A 9,401-nucleotide genomic window follows, 5' to 3' on the forward strand; every position below is an offset into this window, starting at 1 on the left:
CTCGAATTGATATGGTTTTAGCTCTGTGTCCACAGACAATTCCTCCACTTCAGGTGAGAAAACTCCTCAACTTTAAATGACCGCTCTGTTGCAAAGCTACTTGCGTCACTCTCCATCTTAGCGAGTCTGACAGCAGCTGTCAGTCACTGCGGGTCTGTCAATCACCCGCTCAGCCCCGCCCTCGGTTCGTCCGTTGGGCTCTGCCCACTTTTCCAGCATTTTTCAAATATTGCCAGTGGGTGGAGTCAGGCTCTGACCAGGGGTTTAGTTACCCTTTAAAAGATAATTATGAAAGTCAAGAAAGTCGCAGTTTGTCATAAAACAGAAGAGTAACGTTTAGTTTTATGTGAAAATCGCTCAATGAACTACATCTCTCGTCTCGCACTACGTCACCGTTGCTCGTGTGTGTGCAGTCTCGTACAACACACTCCGGCATCACGGCGTAACGTTACGATTATAACGTAAGACTATAGAAAACATGACGGACGTTAGCTTCAGTAAAGTTAGCGTCAGTAAAGTTAGCTTCAGTAACATTAGCTTCAGTAAAGTTAGCTTCAGTAAAGTTAGCTTCAGTAGAGTTAGCTTCAGTAAAGTTAGCTTCAGTAAAGTTAGCTTCAGTAAAGTTAGCTTCAGTAAAGTTAGCTTCAGTAAAGTTAGCTTCAGTAAAGTTAGCTTCAGTAGAGTTAGCTTCAGTAAAGTTAGCTTCAGTAGAGTTAGCTTCAGTAAAGTTAGCTTCAGTAGAGTTAGCTTCAGTAGAGTTAGCTTCAGTAAAGTTAGCTTCAGTAAAGTTAGCTTCAGTAAAGTTAGCTTCAGTAAAGTTAGCTTCAGTAAAGTTAGCTTCAGTAGAGTTAGCTTCAGTAAAGTTAGCTTCAGTAAAGTTAGCTTCAGTAGAGTTAGCTTCAGTAAAGTTAGCTTCAGTAGAGTTAGCTTCAGTAAAGTTAGCTTCAGTAAAGTTAGCTTCAGTAACATTAGCTTCAGTAAAGTTAGCTTCAGTAAAGTTAGCTTCAGTAGAGTTAGCTTCAGTAAAGTTAGCTTCAGTAGAGTTAGCTTCAGTAAAGTTAGCTTCAGTAAAGTTAGCTTCAGTAAAGTTAGCTTCAGTAAAGTTAGCTTCAGTAAAGTTAGCTTCAGTAAAGTTAGCTTCAGTAAAGTTAGCTTCAGTAAAGTTAGCTTCAGTAGAGTTAGCTTCAGTAAAGTTAGCTTCAGTAGAGTTAGCTTCAGTAAAGTTAGCTTCAGTAGAGTTAGCTTCAGTAAAGTTAGCTTCAGTAGAGTTAGCTTCAGTAAAGTTAGCTTCAGTAAAGTTAGCTTCAGGAAAGTTAGCTTCATTCATTGAGAGAAAAGGTATGACGTCAACATGTGCGCCTTTTGGGTTTGTAGTCTTTGTAATGACATATTTTCACAGTCTTATACCTCAACAGTTTTACATCAAACTGCGACTTTCTTGGCTTTAAAATGTATCTTTTAAATTGACAAACATCATGTGTGTAATTCAGGGCACAATTTAAACGAGATCAAAATATTTGTTGTCTCTCGCCATTGACTACCATACAATATTTTTTCCGAAATAAGGTCCCATGGTCCACCGGAAGGGGAGGGACTTAGGCTCTCTATATTCCCAATATACAATGTCAGGTTTATTGGACAACTAAATATATATATATATATATATATTTTTTTTACCAGGAAATAATCCCATTGAGATTCAGAATCTCTTTTTCAAGTGAGTCCTGGCCAAGACAGCAGAATAATAGTTCCATATTAAAAATACATATACAAACATTTAACAGAAAAAGACATTTTGGCAATTTAACAATCTCAACATCATCATCAGCAGCGCTCAGTAACAGCACATGTGCATTTAGTGCTCAAATAGTCCGGTTTTGTCCATCCTTCTGTTAAGACTGTCTCACACATGAATTATGTTGAATATCTGTCAGCTGTTAAATTTAACTACACAATTAGATAATACCAGTTTAGCTCAACCAGTGACCAAGCAATGCTTCATTGTGTTCAGTGTGTGTGTGTAAAAAGAGCATTAGCAATTACAGACAAAACACTTCAGCAGAACATGACCAGCTCGAATAAATTGTGTCATTATCGGTAAATAGTCAAATTTTAGCTGATTCTGATAGAAAAGAGGAGAAACGCAGAGAAAAAAAAATCTTAAACAATTGCACAGGAGCAGCAATAAAAATAATGCATTTACCTTTAAATTGATGCTCTTGAAAGATGTCAAATAAAATATGATGCATGTTGAGGATGGATGCTTAAAAAAATTAAAAATAACTAACCATGAATAAAATGTAATGCAAACTAGATGCTTAGATTTTAAAGGTAATCTCCACTATGACAGCAGGTTGCTCATAAATTTTGTGAAGTTTTAAATAAAACAAAGATGTACATTTTATAAGAAAATACAATTTTAGTCTTTCTACTTATATCATGTTCAATTCAATGAGTTACTCAATGCGCAATGATTCTTTGGTTTCATTTCTGGTTGAACCATCTTATGAATCCCATTGCTTAATTTTAATCTAACTACTGTACATAATTACAGCATAAATCTCCTCAATAAGTCACAATCTCCTGATTCCAGTCTCTTTCAGAAAGTTTTCAGCATTTCTTGACAGTGCATTTTGTGAGTTAGAAGGAGGCTGTTGACCGCGTGATGTCTGCAAAGATGCCGCAATCTAATCCAGTGTCTTCAACAACGCTCTCCTCACTCGGTGCGTGAGATTTTAATAATATGTAATGACACCCTTGAAAAATCAATCTGCAATCTGCCATTGGCGCGAGAACGCTTGCATATTCACTTCAGCTGACATCATTAAAAAGCCATCCATCCACATCAGATGCACTGACTTTGTTTAATTAGTTTCTACAAAGATATCGAGCAAACCTCTGACCAGAATAATGCTGATTCCGTGCGATTATTGTAAAAAAACTGAACAAGTTTTTCCATGCATGGAGTAGAGCCTCCTGGGAAAGAGGAAAGGTTATGGAGAGAGAATGTGTGCGCTGTAATGGTGCTTTTTCGGAAAAATGGCACGAAAACGTTACGCTAATGGAGCGATCAGTCCTGCACGGTTCCATCACCTGCAATCCCGTCTTTATCCAACTTCCTAATTCGGTTAACGGCTAATGCATGATTCAGAAAGGTGTTTACTGATGTACAGTAGACTGTGCATTCTCTGCGATGGCTGAGGATATGAATTGTGGAAGATGTCAATGATGGCCATATCCTTCGCTGGGCTGCATCTCATGTGTCTCTCCACCCCCCCGCCACAGCCACAGTGCATCCTGGGAACCATTAAGGAAACCCGAGAACACCGCAAGCACACAAGAAACACACAAACACAATCAAGAGGAGAGAATGGCTGACCAACACCCACGGGCCAAACTCTGAAGAGGCGATGGTGCAGATTTATCGACCGCTCGAATTTCAGGCAAAAAGCATCACTTTCTGCTCATAAAGTTGCGAAGAGCTGGGAAACTTTCATGTATACATTCTGGCAAGTATAAACATGGGACCAAAAGCATTATTCTTGAAGTTAAACCCTTTGACAATGGCTGTTTCGAGTCTGGAGCCGCACGGGTATATCTGTGGCAATATCCAACTATACACTGTATGGGTCAAAATTATCCATTTTTCTTTTATGCCAAAAATCATTAGGATATTAAGATCATGTTCCATGAAGATATTTAGTAAATGTCCTGCCATAAATATATAAAACATGTATTTTTGTGAGTGAATGCAGCACAATCGTGAACATAAATGCACAACTTTAAAGGAGATTTTCTCAATGTTTAGATTTTTTTGCATCCTCAGATTCCAGATTTTCAATAGTTGTATCTCGACCAAATATTGTCCTATCCTAACAAACCACACATCAATGGAAAGCTTATTTATTCAGCTTTCAGGTGATGTATACATCACAATTTCAGAAAATTGACCCATGTGACTGGTTTTGTGGTCCAGGGTCACATATAATCACAAAGGTAAAACAATTATTGTGCCGTGTTGAAAATGCAGTCTGCTGTTGCTCATTTCTGTTTGAAATTAAACAGCGTTATTTAAAGCTCATTAAGCCGCAAAATAGACACAGTTCCCCCGGCGGCTTTTTGCGGCGGCTTTTTCCATATTTCACTGTAAATTATACAATGAGTTGTTCTTTTTAACTTTCAAAAACTGTAAATTTATCGGTATTTTACAGTATCAGTTATTTACCGTATATAGTAAGGAAACTTTCTGTTAAAGGTAGGGTAGGTAGGATTTATATAAAAACTTTTTACCAAATTTGATTAAACTTTCTATATATATCAATGCATAATTAAAATGTAAGTACTCTGATAAAAAGAGTATAAAAATCGAGTGACTCTAGACCGTTTAATCTTAATTAAACACAGCTCATTATTTCCATTCGGGACGAATCACAGGATTGGCTTGCGCGACTGTCACTCGACGTCGCCATGACTACCGCCGCTATTACTGGCTCTGCCCACGTGCGCGCAGTCGCGCACCCGTTTTTAGGTGGGAGTGAATGGAATTAATGAGCTGTGTTTAATGAAGATTAAACGGTCTAGAGTCACTCGATTTTTATACTCTTTTTATCAGAGTACTTACATTTTAATTATGCATTGGTATATAAAGACAGTTTAAACAAATTTGAATAAAAGTTTTTTTTAGACAATTCTGACCTACCCTACCTTTAACCAATTAACAGTTTTTTCACTGTACCATCTTTTACCGTTAAAATCACAATAATTTTTTACAGTGTTTACAGTAAGAAGTTATTCAGATTTACTTACTTAGTTATTCCAGATTTATCGAGCACTCAAGTGTCAGTCAAAAAGCATCACACAGTTTCCGAGAGCTAGGAAACTTTCAAGCATAAATCCGAGCATTAATTAAAGTATAAACTATTTAATTTAAGGAAAAATCCATGACCTTGACATCACTAGAGTTGAGCTACAGAAACATATACAACCATTAACATTTGAAGCAAGTATATTTTAAGCGCTTCACATGCCAGTTTTACTTGCCCACCTTGGCCAGGCGCCTTGGCATAGCAGACCAAATTAGTGGTCAGGCCATGCCGGTTAGGTGGTCAGCGGTTTGGGGATCCTGTGGTCAGCGTGCAACGGGAGCCGGAGCGACTACAGATCGCTGACCACAGCTTGTCATTGATCCCACACTCAATCGGATTATTGCGGGCCCGAAACAGCCGTGCCTGCAGAATCCGCCGGGCCTGCCAGAGAAAGGAGGTGTGGTGTCAGTCTCCGACGAATGGGTGGAGGGAGGAGGGTGGAGATGGATGTGAAAACGAGCGAGCGGAGTGACAGCCCAGGGACCGATTGATCTTCTCATCATTTCCCATCCCTCTCTCCTCCTCTCCGGGCTCCTCTCGCTCCCTCCACCCCAACCTCGCCTGGAGACGGATTCTGTTGAGCTCCACTGTATTGGATTTATGAGTTAATGGAGATGTCAAGACATAACAGATCGTGAAATAAGGAAGAGAATAGGAGGTGGCGGAGAGTTCTGTTTACACTCCCTCTCTCTTTAACTTGACGGGCGTTTGGAAGGAGTCAGTCTTACTTATAGAGAATTACAGAGAACTTTATGCTATGCTCGGCGTGTTTGAATCAGAAATGACCATGTCTATGCCTCTTTATGAAGGGTTTGGCCTTCATAACACAAGCTGTGAATTGTAAAATAACAGTAGTCTAAAGACCTTTCCAAGCCAAAGATGCCATTGTTGACAGACAAAATTTAGGAACTTGTATTCAACATTAACTTCCCAAGCCACTGCTATCGTTACTAGCGCTGTGATTTTTGAGACATAATTGTTCATTGAATCGATTGTAAAATCGATTTTCCATGTCTAAAGACGTTTCCATTTTCCAACCAAATATAGGCAAATCCACGGACGACTAACAGGCATTAGGACGAGCGTAAAGAGAGCGCTTGAGATGCGCACAAGTCAGCAATATTTCTGATGATTTATTGGTGTGAAGTTTCGTGCACAATGACAAACAGGAGTGCAACATTCAGGGATTGAAATGAACACCCGCCAATCCGCCAAATGCGGGTAAAAATGAGCTTTGGTGGGTAACGCTGTCAAATCACGAGCCAATTTGGCGTGTTTCTATGTTTACTCACTTTGCTGGGGAAGTTCGTGTAGCCAAATCTGCGCGGATTTAGCGCAAATATGCAACTCGTGAGTCATCATGATATATTAAATACAGCGTATTGCGCAGAATCTGCGCATTTCTGGCTTACTTGAACACACACGTCACTAAGCAACAAAAAACGGTGCACTTGCTCACTTGCATTGAAGTAAAAGCGAATATTAAAAAGCATTTGGTTAACAGAAAAGACATTGTTATTTTCCAACATCCTACATGTTCTGTGTATTGTATTGATCTGTCCACCTAAAACAACTTTTTTGGTAAAAAAAGAAAAAGGCCTTTAAAATCGATTCCCTATTTTAATTTTCGAATCTTGGGTTGGTTGGTTGGTCCGATCAATTGTGCAATCGATTTTCCAACGTAAAGTGACAGCCCTAATCGTTACATAAGAAATTACGCTCAAAATGTTCTTATATATTGCAAAATACATCTTCACAGTGTTCACAGTTAGGACTTTATAAAAACGTGTAGGTATACTTTCCTGTATCCAATCTATGGACACTTTGCACTACTAGTGATGTACCAAATTTCAGATGGATACAGACATAAACGCTGCATAATATAGAGATGAATATTGTCTAGTACCATGAAAAATACAAAATATGAAAGAATAAATATTACTGAAACAAAATGTAGCTGTGACCCAAACGACATACTATACACCATGCACTTAACCATCTAGTGTATGAGGTTTAAAAGGCTATTTTGTCATCCAGCCCTTCCCTTTAGCTACGTAATTAAAGCTGCGACTTGAGTTGAGAGTATGAAGAGTCCCAATATTCCACGCTTTATATTTTTGGTTAATTAAGTGCAAAATCCGGGTATATGAAGTGCACCTTTTCTTCTTGTATTTTTCAGTGTGAACACACTACTCACACCATTTATACTACAAAATAGCATAGAATAATGCATAAGTATGCCTTACGCCGACTAGCTGAAACAAGCTAAGACTGAACTGAACACACTTACAGACTGTTTCCAAACACTGAAGCAGATTTTAAACACCGAATTTAATCACAGACTAAACTGATCAGTCGTAAGGAAGTCTCTGGAAGAACTTCACAGCTCCCGCTGCATCAAAAAGGCCAAAATAATAATACAGGACTCATCACACCTGGGACACACCTACAAATCTTTTTTTCTTTAAATGTTATGCTTTATTGGGCCCTGTTTAACGATCTAAGCGCATGGTCAAGAGCGCAGGGCGCAAGTTCACTTAGTTCGTGTCTGAATCCACTTTTGCTAGTTTAATGATGGGAAAAATGGTCGGCGCGCACGGCGCATGCTCTAAAAGGGTTACTCTTAATGAGTAATTTACGTGCGTTAAACCAATCAGAGTCTCATCTCCCATTCCCTTTAAATGCCAGTTGCGCTCGCGCCATGGCGGATTCGGCGATTTACATGGAGGAATTTGATAGTGGAAAGACCGAACGCGTCTCCAGAGCGCAAACGGATCTGCTCGTGCGAGAGGTTAAAGCGAGACCATCTACGGGACAACCATATCTTTATGTACACAATAATAATATTTTACATTGTAATCCTTTTATTTTAAATATTTGGCATGTTTGTGTGCTGCTGCGCGTCCCTGTGTGTGTAAAAAGCAGAGTGTACGCGCGTTGTGGACCCTCCTATAGGTGCACATTACTAACGCGCTCTTTAAATAACAAAAATAAATATTGCGCCATTGACTTTAGAGCAGGTTTCAGTTGGTCAATGGCTCAGTCTATTTCTGTTCCTCAAAATAGCAACCCGCCAACAATGCGCCTGAACACACACCTCGTTTTCAGACCAGCACACCCACAGGCGCACAGATGGGCGCAAATGCATTTGCTATTTAAACAATGTGGCGCAGGACGTGAAAATGATAACTGTGTCGGGCTGAAACTAGCAAAAAACACTTGTGTCGTGCTTGCCGCTGCATTGGGCCGGGTGTAAGATAGAGCCCATTGTCTGTTGTGACCACTCTGAGGAACACCAAAAGCTAAACTTCAACCACTAGGCCATAACTACCCAGTTCAAAGCTCTTTGAAAGCCAAGATTTAGCTAGACAAGACCTCTCAAGTCCACATAGTTCTTGGGCTTAAGAGGTCTGATCTTGACTTTGACATACAGCAACATGTAAACAGCACCAAACTCCCTGGATATAAACTTTCTGGGCAAACAATGTCCATGTTGAGTTAGAAGGGACATGTGTGATGCAGAAGACTTACTGACCTCCAGTAAGACGATGAAGACGATGATATAGTGTGTGTTCCTCTCTGTGCGTCGGATTGTCTTGCAGGTTTTCTGGGATTAATGTCAGGTTTTGCGTTGTATCGATCCCCCTATTGGCTGGGCACTGGTCACTTCCGCCCATCTTGTCATTAGCAGAAGGAGCCGGCTCTACTTTCTTCTCCACATTGATTGGCTCACAGAAAATGCTTGTGGTTGTGGTCGAGCTGCCCACAGTAACACACAATTCATCCATTCCTTAGACAATAACAGCAATGAAATGGCTAACTTATAGTAGTAATGGAGTTAAAAGATGCATTGAACAGATGTATGCTAATGCTCAACAAACCTGAGTATGCATGTTTTGAGCTGTGGCGCAGTGGGTCATGCAGGTGCTCTTGGGAACATGGGTTCAAATCCGGCTTGCATGATCCCATTTCTTCTATTACCACCACTTTCCTGCCTTTACATTTGACTGTGAAATTACAGGCAAACAGGCCATAAATATCAAATACATAACACATTAAATTCTGATCGTGAACAAGCCCAAGGCCAAATTCAAGATAAGCAGTATCAACACTGAAAAGGTTTTTATCTTTTCAAACAAAGGGTCAAAACGTCCCCCACTAGACCCAGTTTAATGTCATTTATTATTATTAATGAGGGGGAATTAGGGGGTCATGAGGTTACTTTCAATTTGCAACTTGTTCCACTCCACCATCTACTCTCAATCCGTCATTGCACTAGATTATTAAACCAACAACAATTTGGACAGACTCTTAAAAATAGTAATCAGTAAAGGAACAGTTCACGCAAAAGTGAAAAAGAAAATGTCATTTACTCATGTCACTCAAAACCTGTATGCATTTTTGTGTGAATCACAAAATAAAATATTAGTATGAATAAATTATAACTATCCCTTTAAATGTGAAGCATGTAATTCCGGCATGTCTAGCAATACTAAACTTAATTGCTAAATAATGGCTATTTTTAAACTTTAAAAT

At 39.4% G+C, this 9,401-nt stretch overlaps 1 protein-coding gene across 1 annotated transcript in view; it reads right to left on the bottom strand.

The window, feature by feature from the left end:
• Window positions 1–9,401, bottom strand: part of runx1 (RUNX family transcription factor 1) — a 142,547-nt gene that overhangs the window by 115,102 nt on the left and 18,044 nt on the right. The window contains 2 exon segments of the mRNA XM_079615420.1: window positions 8,401–8,624; window positions 8,747–8,872. The gene's annotated coding sequence lies outside the window, so the exon portion shown is untranslated.

This window comes from Phoxinus phoxinus, assembly GCF_949152265.1.
Source record: "Phoxinus phoxinus genome assembly, chromosome: 6".
NCBI lineage: Eukaryota > Metazoa > Chordata > Actinopteri > Cypriniformes > Leuciscidae > Phoxinus > Phoxinus phoxinus.